The sequence below is a fragment of the Gavialis gangeticus genome, unplaced genomic scaffold, assembly GCF_001723915.1.
Source record: "Gavialis gangeticus isolate Ggan-Ray unplaced genomic scaffold, GavGan_comp1, whole genome shotgun sequence".
Taxonomy (NCBI): Eukaryota; Metazoa; Chordata; order Crocodylia; family Gavialidae; genus Gavialis; species Gavialis gangeticus.
Window position 1 is genome coordinate 50,470,147 of NW_017728993.1, and position 13,707 is coordinate 50,483,853.

The 13,707-nt window shown below is 44.0% G+C and overlaps 1 protein-coding gene and 1 long non-coding RNA gene across 2 annotated transcripts in view; one reads left to right on the top strand and one right to left on the bottom strand.

The window, feature by feature from the left end:
• The window catches only part of LOC109286912, an 18,381-nt gene extending 13,593 nt beyond the window's left edge, over positions 1-4,788 (top strand). The window contains exon 3 of the long non-coding RNA XR_002094704.1: positions 4,778-4,788. This is a non-coding gene — a long non-coding RNA (uncharacterized LOC109286912). The remainder of the gene's footprint in view (positions 1-4,777) is intronic.
• PDC (phosducin) overlaps positions 1-13,707 on the bottom strand; it is a 40,837-nt gene that overhangs the window by 6,550 nt on the left and 20,580 nt on the right. The gene's annotated exons all lie outside the window — the stretch shown is intronic.

The window sequence follows — 13,707 nt, forward strand, 5'->3', positions numbered from 1 at the left end:
CCACCCCCCCCCCCCCACACACACAGCTTACCAGCCATAGCAACCTCACTCTTGGCCTCATGGCACAGCACCTCTGCACGGCGGAGGGCAGTACAATTCAGCCCCAGCTTCCAGGAATCCACTCCCAGGTATGCCACAGTGCACTACTGCAGCCTGGCACAGTGCAGAGCTGTGCACTTTTGGGCAGGTCCAGGCTGTCATCCGGGGCTGCGTGTCACTCATGGGGACTGCTGGCCATGTTGGTTCAGGTCCTGCATGCACAGGTATTGCCCAGCTGGACAGCACAGGGCTCATGCATACAGAACCCGGGCCAGTGTGTCTGGTGGTTCCCACAAGGGGTGCATAGCCCCAGATAACAGCCCAGAGCTCCCCAAAAGCACAGGGTCCCATGTCACACTTGGACACAGCAGCATGCTGTGGCAGAGGCTGCGTGGACACCTGGTTGCTGGGACCAAGCCATGCTGCCCCTGCCATGCAGGGGGGCTGTGCCATGAAGCCAAGAGCATGGATGTTGTTGCTGGTAAGCTGTGGGGAGGGGGGTTTGGGGCCAGGTGGGGAGTGAGCGAGGGGGCTGCAGCTGGGCAGGGAGTGTGCAGGGGAGCTGAAGCTGGCTGCCGTGTAAGCAAACAGGCTACAACTAGCCACAGGCAGGGGTGGGGAGGGGCTGTAGCTGAGCAGGGAGGCAAGCAGGGAGCTGCACCTGGCTGTGGGGCAAGCCAGGGGGCTGGAGCCATACAGGGGGGTGGCTAGCAGGCCCACCACTTCTGAGCTGCCCTCCTTGGTCCCCTACCTTCAGTAGTTCCCCCTGCTCTTCCAGCTCCCCCCACCCCCTACTCATCTGGCACAAAGCCCAGGTCCCAGTTGCTGTGACCCCTGTGGGGTGGCAGTCCATGAGGTGTGCAGGAGGGCTACACCCTGCAGGGGACAGGGGACCCATGCCTCCTGAGCAGCACCCCCTCATAGCCCCCTCCACACCCACACTCCCCTCCACAATCCACCCACAAACCCCACACACCCAAGACACCCCCAAAAACCCCTCACCTACATTCCTGGCCCTGTGTGGCAGGAGTGAGGGGAATAGGGAAGAGGGTGAGTTGTGGGTTGAGAGTGAGGGTCAAGGGCAGAGGCAGAGCAGTGGCGTATCACTGCTGCTCAATGCTGCACATCCTGGTGAGTGAAAGGGGTAGGGGCAGCTCTGATTGTTTTATGACTTGCAGAGAAGCCCAAAGTCAATGCCAAACTGTATAGATAATTAGAATTTATTTTATTATGATGATGGAGGTACTGGTAAGCTTCCAAGTTGCTTTACAATTGTAAATATCAATAAAACATTGCCGAACTGATCTCTCTCTCTCTCTCTCTCTCTCTCTCTCTCTCTGTGTGTGTGTGTGTGTGTGTGTGTGTGTGGTGGTCTTTTGTTTTAATTGTGGAGAAACATGGATTTTGCAGTATTTTAAAGAGTGAATTTGGGATTTTTTTTACAGAGATTTTGCAGGCTTTAAATAGGGAACACCAGAATTCCTGCTAGGGAGGCAAGTGGCCGGACCCAAGCAGAAGAGCCTGCTCAGGGCTGGCACCTGGGACCCAGCTGGAAGTGACTGACCTCCTGGCCACTTGGGGCCAGGAGGTCATGCTTTGTCAATTGAAAGCAGGTCACTACATGGGAACATCTTCCGGGTGATAGCTGTCCACAATGCCAGGCCAGGGCACATATGGCAGTAGTGCTGCACAAGGGCAACTGTGCAGCCACAACCCCCTGGCAGCTGGTCCAGAAGGGCAGGTGCCTCTACTGGCTGTGCAGTCTCCACCCAGATCTGGCAGGTGTGCAGCCTTGGGGCCACATGCTGTTACAGGTGGGAGCAGGTCACAGCTAGGCAGCAGCTCCCACTGCCAGACTGCTGCAGTGGGTAGAGGGTGCAGGGAACTCTTAGGACTGCTTCAGCAGTCCAACTGGCACAAGGGGTAGTGTCCCCAGAAACCTATTGGCCGGTCCCCAGAAGCTCCTGAGAGCAAGTAGCCCTGAGCTAGTTGCCAGGGCAACTTTTTATACTGCTGGGACCAGCACAGGTGCTAGGCCTGGGCTCTAGCTCCCCCTGGCTGCAGATCTGGGAGGAGCCAGGCAGGGTTATCTTGCCCCAAGTGGCAGAATTTACCTCACACCAAAGTGCATGTCCGGGCACGTGCACTGAGGCAAAAAGCCCCAGCTGAAATTTGCACTGCTTCTATTTGAGCTGCTGTAAGTGCAGCTGCTTGCATGTGTGGACACACCCTTTGTGTTTATAGGCAGACCACTGAACATCCTGGGCTAGATTCTCTAGCCTAACTGATCCCCACTTGTAAAGCTGGATAAGTAAGGAAAAGCAACTATCAGCCACTTGCAAGTTCCCCTAGTTTGGTGGCTGACTGAGCAGCAGGAAGGGAGGGTCTGTACTGTATATTAGGGAAGTCTCTTGGGCTAATCTGGCAAAAAGAAACCAATGCTGCTCTGACCAGTTGCCTTTTCCTGTTAATGTCCCATGCCTTAGAGCTTTTGGGAGTCATGTGAGAGAACAACGGTGCCTCATTATTACAGACACAACTCTGCAACAAGCTAAGCTGTCAGAGGAACAAAGCAGCTGGATCAGATTGGAGCATTGACCCCAAACTGAATTAGTTTTGGCTTTCAGATGGGCAGAATGACTTTCATTTGTTGTAAGTTAAAGTAATTTCCATAGACAAGAAACTGAGAGAAACGAACATACCTTTTAATCTAGTCTAATTTTCCCTTTTGTTTTTGTTGCTGCTAAGCTTGCACTGCACAGTCATCTTTAAATTGTATTGCTAGTTTTTTGCCATGTGGTTAGTGGAGTTAAAAGCTGATGGAAGGTAAGATATGAATGCTTTTCATTTTAGACCAAGTTTGGTAGGAAATTCAACTTCATTTTTTTTCCTCCTTCAGTGTTTCCATAACAACTCTAAGTTTCTTATGATCAAGTAGTCAAATTAAATAGTTTTTGAGTAGGACATTAGTAGATAAGCTAATGCCTGTGCCTGTGTTCAAAGTGAAGATAGTTAACAAATGTGGTGGTAAAATGTTATAGGCAAATGTTTTTTGATGCAAATAGTGAATTGTCAATGGAGGCTGTGTTTTGAATCTGTGTCAAAGGGAAGCAAGCATATGATACTACGTGAAATACTATATTTAGTTCAGTAGTGTAATAAGTAGCAGGTGACTGGGTGAGTGACCACATTCTAAGAGTGGCAGCCATCACCATCACTGTTGACCCAGCTCCTGCAGATCTAGCTGTTCCACCTCTGCTTGAGCCTATTATAGAACTACACAGATGCAAGTTACTGTGAACTTGATTCTATGGATTGTACCTACTAAATTTATTTGCCAGATTTGAGGCCTGCTATTTACCTATAGCATGTCCAAAGTAGCATATACAATGCGAGTCATGGGTCAGGTGCCTACAGAACCCCATATAAATTAATCCCACATCCTGTTGCACACCACATACTCATCCAAGTCGCCAGAAGAACAAAGTCTAGTGGATATGTCAGTGATATGACCACTGTGTAAATCCAATGGGCTGAAACCACACCCTAGAGAGAGAAAAGTGATAGGCACCCATAACTCCTTGCTGTGGCTTGTCTTAGTGTCTGGAAACAATTGCAATGACCTCTAAGCTGGTAATTTGTGGGAATGTATCCTTTACTGCAGAAGGAAATAAGAGTTTAATTTTCTTTGATGTGGGTTTTGCTTTTCCAGAGTTTTGACCAGAAATGCATCTAAAGTATACATGAAAAATAAATGGTACAATTAAATGGTATTCCTGGCTATTGCAAATTTGAACCTGAAACAATTACCTGGAACTTGGGGGAGGTATTCTGAGTGGAAGATGATTTCATAACAGCATCTGCACCCATTTTTAAAAATCTTTTATAGGTCTATTATACATAATGAATCCCAGAATATGTAACTGAATCATCACAGTACAGGAAGATACATTCAAATGGTTTCATAAATATGGAGGTAAACATGCAACCACTAACCAGAGACTCCTGAAATCTAAACTCGGCTCCGCTATTGCCTCACTTTTATGAGATTGGGGCTAATCACTTAAATCTTATTCCCCTTTTCCCATTTAAAAAATGAAATTATTAATACTTGTGCATCTTAACCAGGTGGATTGAGAACCTACCTATTTATTTAAGCAGTGTGTTAGAGCTGCTGGGTATGGATCAATTTTTGAAAATCTGGCCACTTCATTTGGGCATGTCTGAAAAGTTGGGCAAATAAGATGTGTGCAATCCTTAAAAATATGAAGCACCCCTTTATGTTGTCTTATTATGTGCATCAGGGCTGTCTAGTATCTTGAATGGCCTGGTGGCACACACCATATTGCTGTGAGTGGGTGCCCCTTTGCTATGCCATACTAGGTCCCCAAGTGCCCTGAGTGCCCCAGCTGCAGGTTGCTTCAGCCCTGTGGGCTGCACCACTCTTCCCCATAGGAAGCTGAAACTAGAGGAGGGACAGGGAGCCAAGGGATTTGTGGCAACAGCAGAAGAGGAACAGGTGGAGAGGAGCCTGGGGCCACAGCTTAACCGCTTAGGAGCCAGATGCAGCCTGTGAGTTGTCAGTTGAACAGACTTGATGTATATTATAAATATTAATGGACTAGGGGCCCACTAGGGGGACAGCTGGCTTCAAACAAATGGGCTTACTCCTGAAGCTATGCAGCCGATCATGAGCCAATGAAGGATTTCTTGTGTCAGACTCAAGGGTGGAACAGAGTTGTGTGTTGTGCTGTCAGTAGATGGAGTTTTGTTTTGGTCCCTGGGCTGTGTTTGGCACTTTGTCTCTGGGGAGCAGAAGTTCAAAATTATGGAAGAGCAATGTTTTCTTAGGCTGCTCTTCATCCAGCTTGTCCTTACCACTGTTCAGGAAAATAGGACTGCTGTACATCTTGCAAGTAAACACCTTCCATTAAACAAAATGCTGATTCTGTCACCTGATAATGAAGACGGACCCACAAGGCCTGATTGTCAGCTGCCAGTCAGCTAGAACAGTTCTGGTAACAACAGTAATAATTATAATAATAGGTAAGTGCCTGATTTCTCCCACCCTTATTTTTGTTGAACTGTATCTTTCCCTGCAAGGAGTTCCCTTGTTTCTTTGGGGATGCTTGTGTACTATTCATATGGGAAAATGTGGCAAAATAAGGCTGGAAGGGACCTCAGAAGATCATTGGGTCCAGCCCCCTGCACCAAGCAGGAAAAACAACTGGGGTCAGGTGATGCCAGCCAGGTGACCATCCAGTCTCTTGAAGATTTCCAGGGTAGGTGATTGCACCATCTCTGGAGGGAGTTTATTCCACAGTCTGGACACCCTAGTTGTAAAGTAGTTTTTCCTAATGTTGAGCCTGACACGGTTTTCCAGGAGTTTGTGACAATTATTCCTAGTTTTCCCTAAGGGTGCCCTGGTAAACAGTTGTTCACTGAGCCCTTGATGTATGCCTCTGGTGTAGCAGTAAGCTGCTACCAAGTCTCCTCTCAGCCTTCTTTTTTTCAGGCTGAAGAGTCCCAGATCCCCTAGCCTTTCCTTGTATGGCTTGCCATGCAAGTCTCTGATTATACAGGTGGCCCTTCTCTGGACTCTGTCAAACTTTACCATGTCCTTGTTAAAGTGCAGCGCCCAGAACTGAATGCAGTACTCCAGCTGCGGTCTCACCAATGCCGAGTATAGTGGGAGAATCACTTCTTAGGTTTTCCTGGAGATGCATTGATTGATGCATGCCAGGTTATTGTTAGTCCTGCTGGCTACAGTGTCACACTGTCTGCTAAAGTTCATACTGTGCTCTGTTATTATCCCTAGGTCCCTTTCAGTTGTAGTGCTGGTTAGGTTGGCATTGCCAAGCCTGTAGGTGTGCAGGGGATTGTTTGTCCCCAGGTGGAGCACTTTACATTTCTCAGTGTTGAACTTCATCTGGTTCTGGTCTACCCAAGCATCTTGTGAATCAGCATATACCCATGGTTCAAAATGGCAACAGGGGTGCTTTAACTAAAACTCATTGACCAGGCTTTAGATAAGTACTCCTTCCACCATTCTGAAGTGTGGGGATGCTGATGCATGAGATGTGCAAACTGCTGGAGGTGTGCTAATTAGCATGCCTCAGCAGACTTGATAAACTGAGTCTGCTCTGACAGTTATTACAGTGTGTCTGAGCAGCCCCCCACACATCTACAGGCACCCAGCCCGGGGTGATAGCTGTTATGCACACCTCCTCTGGCAGCTCTACTAGTTAGTCTGGATTAGTAGCTGCAGCGGCATGTTGATTTCTTTTGAGCAGAATTAAGGTATCTTTGTGTTGAGGAACACATACAGGATAATTATATCACTATCCGTTTTATCCCGTTAAAAGGTTTAATACCCTTGGCTGCTTGCAGATATTAACCTTAATAACCTTGGCTACTTGCAGATGCTAACAAAACAAAAAACCCCACACTTTACTGGATGAAGCAGTGCATTAGTTTAGCCCAGCTCCACAGCATCTGTATAGCTTGAGCGCTTCAGCGAGGCCTTAGGGCACTTTTATCTAATAGCTGATTCAATCAGCTATTAGATTAAAGCCCCACTAAAGCTCTTGATATATACAGACATTGGGCGAGCTGGGTCTAACTAACGGGCTGCCTCTTCTGGGCATGTGCTGGACTTGGTGCAGGGGCATGCAGAATTAGAAGTAAAATGTCATTTGGGGTTTTTTTTAATGTCTACAAGCAGCCCTTGTTACCATAGCCAGGAATGTTTTTTGAGAGGTAGTTAGCTGTGCTAGTCTGAAGTTAGGCAGAAGGCAGGGCAGCTCCTATAAATTAAGTAGTAGTTGAGGAAGGGGCGGGAGGGTGGCGAGGGTGAGGACTGAGCTTTCATAGGCTCAGATGCATCTAATGAAGTGTTTGAAAGTTCATATCTCTGAGCAAGATGGTCTATAAGTTTAGTACCCTACCCTACCTTATGGATATTCTTATTATACCTATAATCTTCTAGTCTTTTTGGAATTCTGCTGACTTTTTGGCCTGCATGATGGGACACCTAGTTACAAAGTGAGGAGGGTTATTTTAGCTGTGTCTGAAATAGCTTCAAGTGATAGTCATATAATCTAATAGATCACAGGACAATGAGTGGTGGCAGAAAGGTTTTCATTGGCTTGAATCACGTCATGTATGGGTCAAAACCATTTAATTTTAAACAAGCACTAGTAAGCCTTCATGGGCATCTACACATGAGCTCTGGGGGTGGAGTGTGTGTGGGGGGGGGCACTTTAATTAGAGTGGCTCTAATTAAAGTGCCCCCAGCATCATGTGTATTCAGCATCCTGCACTTCAAAATGGTGGAGGGAGTGCTTGAACTAAAACTAATTCTAGCTTTAGTTCAAGCACCCCCACCGCCATTTTGAAGTGCAGGGACACTGAATAGATATGGCACAGAGGCTGCTGGAGCATGTTAATTAACATGTTCTGGCAGACTCGATCAATCAAGTCTGCTCCAACATGTACTAATTAGTACATGTCAAAACAGATGTCCAGTACACGTATAGGTGCCCCATGTGGCCATTCGTCATTAGAAGTGATTGAAAATTCTCCTCCTGGATGCATTTTTAATAGAAATTGTCATTTTCACTAGATTGAGACTTTTCATTTAAAGAAACTCTTTTTAAAAAAATGCTGTAGAGGCAGATGTTGAAGAATTACTTTTGCTTTTTTAACCAGACCTCATTTTTGTTGATTTTTCTTTAAAATGTTTGTAGGGTAAAAGTCTCTCTTCCTAACCAAAGTAGGTCAGTATTTCATTTATACCAAGTTTTTGTATAATAGTGGTTGTATGCATTTTTCAGAAATGTAACAGTTTTATATTGATAGCTATTTTTACTTTTTCTGCTTCCAAGGCTATGCATCTCAGAATAAGGGGGGAAAATAGAACTAGAATGTGTACATATTAAGGTAAAACTTATACCATTTCTATAAAGCCCTGATTCAGCAATGCCCTTAAGCAAATACTTAGAGTTATTAAGTGAGTCTGATGAGCTTTGGATCAAATCATTAATCCAAGAGGCTAAGGCTCGTCCTTTCAGTGTGAGGGGCAAGGGTCCAAGGTGAGGGGTCATTTGTATATTACAGGGTAGAAATGACCTTTTACTAAAATTACATGCAAACCAGTGTAATACTGTAGTCATGGCTAAGATTATTAGATTGTTTATTTCTTCAACGCTGAATTTGCTGGAAAAACTAAAAAATGTAGGCTACTGGGTATTCGTTGCATTGGGTAATGATGGGTCCCAACAACCTAACTTTTAAAAGGTTAGGTATGCTCCTGAGTGTATCCTTCATAGAACTTAGCAGAAGATGTAAAATATCATGCATCCTGACTGTACCTGTCTCCATTTTTATTGTCCAAAGGCCCAAAGTTTCAACTTTCCTCTTTGTTGTATAATAAATCTTTGAACCAACTTATGCAAGGTGGGCAGTCCTGATAATTTCTGATAATATTTACTGATACAACTTTTTGTCCTAATGAATCTAGTGTAGTAGTAGATTTACTGTAAATAAAAGTAAAATTTCCCCCTGCTTCCCCTATAAAAAAGTCATGATGAAACAATTGGAATGTGCAGGATGTATTCTGCACAGGGCAAGGCAGGCAGAGAGTTAAACTGGTAACAAGGAGCTAAAACTTTGGTGGCTGATAATAGCAAGGCACTAAACAAACAGGAGAAAATCTTTTTGAAAGCATAAACAAGGTCAGGCCCTATTCAGCAGCTGCTCCCTCTATGCACTGAAGAATTTGTCTTGTGCGTGGATTCACATTTAAAAACTTAACTGGCTGGAGGCCAGGAGTGGAGGGGAATGTAAACTAGCATCAAGAGACAAGATGAGCAAGAGACGTGGGATGTCTGAGGGAATGGGAGATGTCACGAGCTAAACCACAGATGTCTCAAATCATGAAGAGCCCTCTTCCTAAAGATGTTCATTATTTGCTTTATGTAACTGTTATGGATTGAAATTCTTAAACTTTAGGAAATGGGAAAAATTAAGGCTCTTGGAGTAAGATAGCATTATTTGGGTCACAACACATACTGTTATAAACAATAGAAACTTTATATTAATTTGCACCTTTAAAATGCAACAGAGGAATAGTCAATACAATCTGTGCAGAATGAGTGAGATATTGTTATTATTCCTTAACTTGTTTTCTGATTTAGTTCTGTAACCTGGCTATCTACATTAATGCTTGTTTCTGTTTTTTCATTTCTTGTGGAATTTTTCTCAATGGGAGAAAATACAGAACAGTTAAAACTGTAAGATTCACAAAGGTCCACTGAATTCATTACTACACTTTCTAAGAACATTGAACTAAAAGTATTGAGTTTATAGAATATACAAGCTGTACTATCAGCAGTAAGGTTTGGAAGCCTCTAGACTCATTAAACATAACCTTTCACTGGTATGATAAAACCAGCAGGAGACTGTCTCCCTTGGGCACAATTTATAAATTGCTCCTTTGTTCCTTTCACTGAAATCAGCCTCCATTAAGAAGTTATCTACAGAAATTCTCTCCTCCCTTCTGGTACAACAAAGCCACTAAATACCCAGGGGGGACATCTACACATTTGTTAACACACTTTAGTTAATGTGTATTAAATCTAGTACCTCCATTGTGAGGTACTAAGAAAATGTGCATTGGCTAAAGAACTGGGGGCATTATAAACATACTTTTTGGTCCCGCAACACGTCGGAGATCTGCTGCTTGAGTCTGCTCCACATCCGAGCTGATGTGCACTGCACTGCATTATGTGCAGTTGTGTAAGTGGTGAAATGCACATCAGCACGCAGAAAATGGCGGTGGTGCACTTTTGAACTAAAGTACCTTCTATGTGTTTTAGTTCAAAAGCATGACACTGCCATTCTCTCAACGCTGACAGGTTTCATAGTTAGTAGGGTCGGAAGGGACCTGAGCAGATCATCAAGTCCGACCCCCTGCCATGGCAGGAAAGAGTACTGGGGTCAAGTGACCCCAGCCAGATGTTCATCCAGCCTCCTTTTAAAGACCCCCAGGGTAGGAGCCAGCACCACTTCGCTTGAAAGTTGGTTCCAGATCCTAGCTGTCCTGACAGTGAAGTAGTGCCTCCTAATGTCTAAGCTGAATCTACCCTCTGCCAGCTTGTGACCGTTATTTCTAGTCACTCCTGGTAGTGCTCGGGGGAACAGGGACTCCCCCAGTGCCTGCTGGTCCGCCTTGACTAGTTTGTAACAGGCCACTAGATCCCCCCTCAGCCTTCTCTTATGGAGGCTGAACAGGTTCAGGTCCCATAGCCTCTCTTCGTAGGGCCTGCCCTGCTGTCCCCAGGTATTTCACTACTTCATACAATTGCAAGTGTCTCAGCACCAGGTGCTTTTCAAGGCATCCAGCACTGTGGCAGTTGCATATGTAAAAATGCCCATGGTTTTTCAGTGATGCTTAATGCACATTACCGTATTTTAGTGTGCATTAAAGCATCACTAAACAAACATGCTACTTAATTAATGCACATAAAATAGGGTAATGTGCATTAAACATGTGTAGACATGCCCATGTATGCTTGAATTTGGATAGGGTAGGAGGGGGAATACTATAGTTAGTATTAAAATTTCAGGGATTGGGAACCTTATAGATGAACTTATTAAGAAATGCATAAGCTTTAACAGACAACAGCCTATTCCATCATTGAATTATGACAAAGTATGCTATGCATGATGCCATTCATAGCAACTGAAGAAGTCATCAATTGCCTACAAAAGCTTACGCATTTCTAAATGAGTTAAGTCTCAAACATTTTAGACTCAAGGCATCCTTCCGAAAATGCCAGCTGTTACTTTTCACTTGGCTTTTGACTACAGAAAAATAATAAAGCAATTCTTCCATTTTAAATAACTCAGACTATAACAGATCAGAATATTTTTAACACTGGAGTCCTATTTGAAATCGCTAGGGTTATCTTGTGAATCACTTTTCTCACATCTAACAATGCTAATGTTGCATAGCATCCCATAGCAACCATGAAAGGATCTTAAGGCACCCTGGGGTGTGGTGCCTGACACTCTGATCTACAAGGTCACCTTGCCCAGCCTTCTGCCTTAATTTCTAATAAGCCTGATAAAAGCTCATTGATGTCATACAACGCACAGAGTTTTATCTACAGTGCTGAGTACAGCTCATGCTTAAATTGAGCACATGCTTGAATGCTTTGCTAAATTACAATCTGAGTGTTCAGCCTTTTGCAAGTGAACCATCCTGTACTATAGGATGCATTACTACCACTGTAAAAATGTACAGGAGACTATTCATACAATTCTAATTACTGTGGTACTTGTTTTTACTCAAAATGTGAGTTTTTAAATAAGACTTCTAATGAAATATATAAATTAATATTAGATGAACCAAAAACCACCTGGACCAAATGTTCATATAAGGAGACTAATTAATTATGCTACCACTATAATTACCTACACACCATATTTGAGGAACTGAGGTCAATGATTAGAGATCTGAAACCCAGTATTTAGGTGTCTAAATACTCTTGATAATCTAGCCCTGGGTGAGTAAAGTGCCTAACTAGATATCTAATAGTCAAAAGTTCTGAGCACCTGCAGCTCCTATTAACTTCAGTGACCATTAGGCCACTTATATATTTGCAGATATCTACATTTATATTTAGGAGCCTAATTTCAGGAATTTGGGGTTAAAACATTGCCCTACATACCCATTTCTGCCCTCAAGTGTTTTGTTCGTATATATGAAATGTAGTAAAAGTGTACTAAGTTATGTTGGCTTTTGGTGTGCAGAATTTGCTACTTTATAGTTTTGATATGGAATCACCAGGAGACTATTATATTGGAAAATATTGCAAATGCAAGCGCACAGGAATTTATTAGATTAAATAAATGGTCATATGATAAGAGGATATAAACTGGGTTGGCTGACATAAGAAGCTGTCAGCTGCACTGTAGATCATCAAGGTTGATGAGAATGTTATTGGATTACTTAGTTTATCGTCTTTAAAAGAATTATGTAGTTAGTCACTGTCTGGATGGAAAAATTGTAAATGAATGCAGTTCAGTTTCACTGATCCTCACAGCTTTGTTAAGAACAATGAATTATTCCAAGCAATTACATCTGATTTCAAGGGATGCTATTAGGTTAAATATCAAATGGTAAAAGAAAATTTTCCCTATCTAACCACTTGATATCTTACAGTCCTAGCCATCAGATGATCATTTGTGATTGTGCACAAACATTATCAATTACACATTTATTTTATCTGTGCAAACCAATTTTTTATGTTAACCAATGCAAACCCTGGAACACTGGAGTTATGTGCTCCTGACAGCCTATCCCCATCTTAAGTTGGGCTGCCATATTCTGCACCAGCTGTAGCTTGTGGATGATCTTCAGTAATAGTCCTACACAGAGCTCATTGCAGTAATCTACCTTAAAGGTTGCAAAGGCATGGATGGTGGTGGAGAGATCTGAATCTGAAAGAAAGGGTGGCCTCCTTTTCAGTAGATGGGGTTGGTGAAAGGTACTCCTAATCACTGCTGCCATTTGAATATCCAGGTGCAGCCGAGGATATTGGAGCACCCTGAGGCTGTGAAACTGTGACAATGGGAGACTGAATCCCGTTAATTATGTGTCCCAATCCCACACTCTACTGCCGAAGTCAAGTGGTCTACCCATCACCATCACCTCTGTATCTCTGGATTCAGTTTCAATTGGTTTACCTGCATACAATCCTCAACTTTAGCTGGGCACGGGGAAAAGACAGAGATTTCAGGGCCTAGGTCAGACAAGAAAGAGAGGTACAGCTGGGTGTTATCCGCATATTGACAGCACCTCACTCCAAATCCCTTCACAGTCTAATCAAGCAGCTTCATATGCCCATTGAACAGAAGGGGCAACGAGACAGAGCCCTGGGAGATCCCACAGCAAAGGTCCTGAAGATGACAATACTCACCCATCACCACCCTCTGGGACCTATCTACTGGTAAAGAGTGGAAGCAATTTAGAGCAGCCCCTTAAATACCCACCAGGTCATGCAAATATACCAGGTCATGCAAATATTTTATCAGCACTTCATGATAAACCTACCTAAGGCTGTTAAAAGGTCTAGTAAGATCAGCAGGGTACCATTTCCCTTATTGATTTCCAGGGGAAAATCATCGAACAAGGCCACAAACACAGTCTTTGTGCAATATCCAGAATGAAAGTCAGACTGACATGAGTCTAGGAATCCAGTGACATCCAGATACACCTGGACCTGGTGGGTAACCACTTATTCAATAACTTCTGCAGACAGTGAAGGTTGGAGGCAGGATAAAAACTGGCTAGGACAGGTAACAGGAGAGTGCTGCATGTGCAGCAGGGAGAGATCTGGGCTGCCCACATGGCAAGAGACGCTGGTTTTTCTGTGCTGTACACATGGCCAGTAAAGAAGTGGTGCTGCTCGTGTAGTGGAGGAGGGGACTGGCTGTTCACACTGTCAAAGCAGTAGAGGAGAGCCAGCTGCTTTCATTGCCCACATAGTTGCAGGGAAGTCAGGCTGTTTGTGCAACTGAGGGAGATAGGGAGGATACCCACAGAATGTGCAACCTGGGGAATTGCAGTGTGTGGGGTGTTTGTTCCACCCCTGCTGTTCA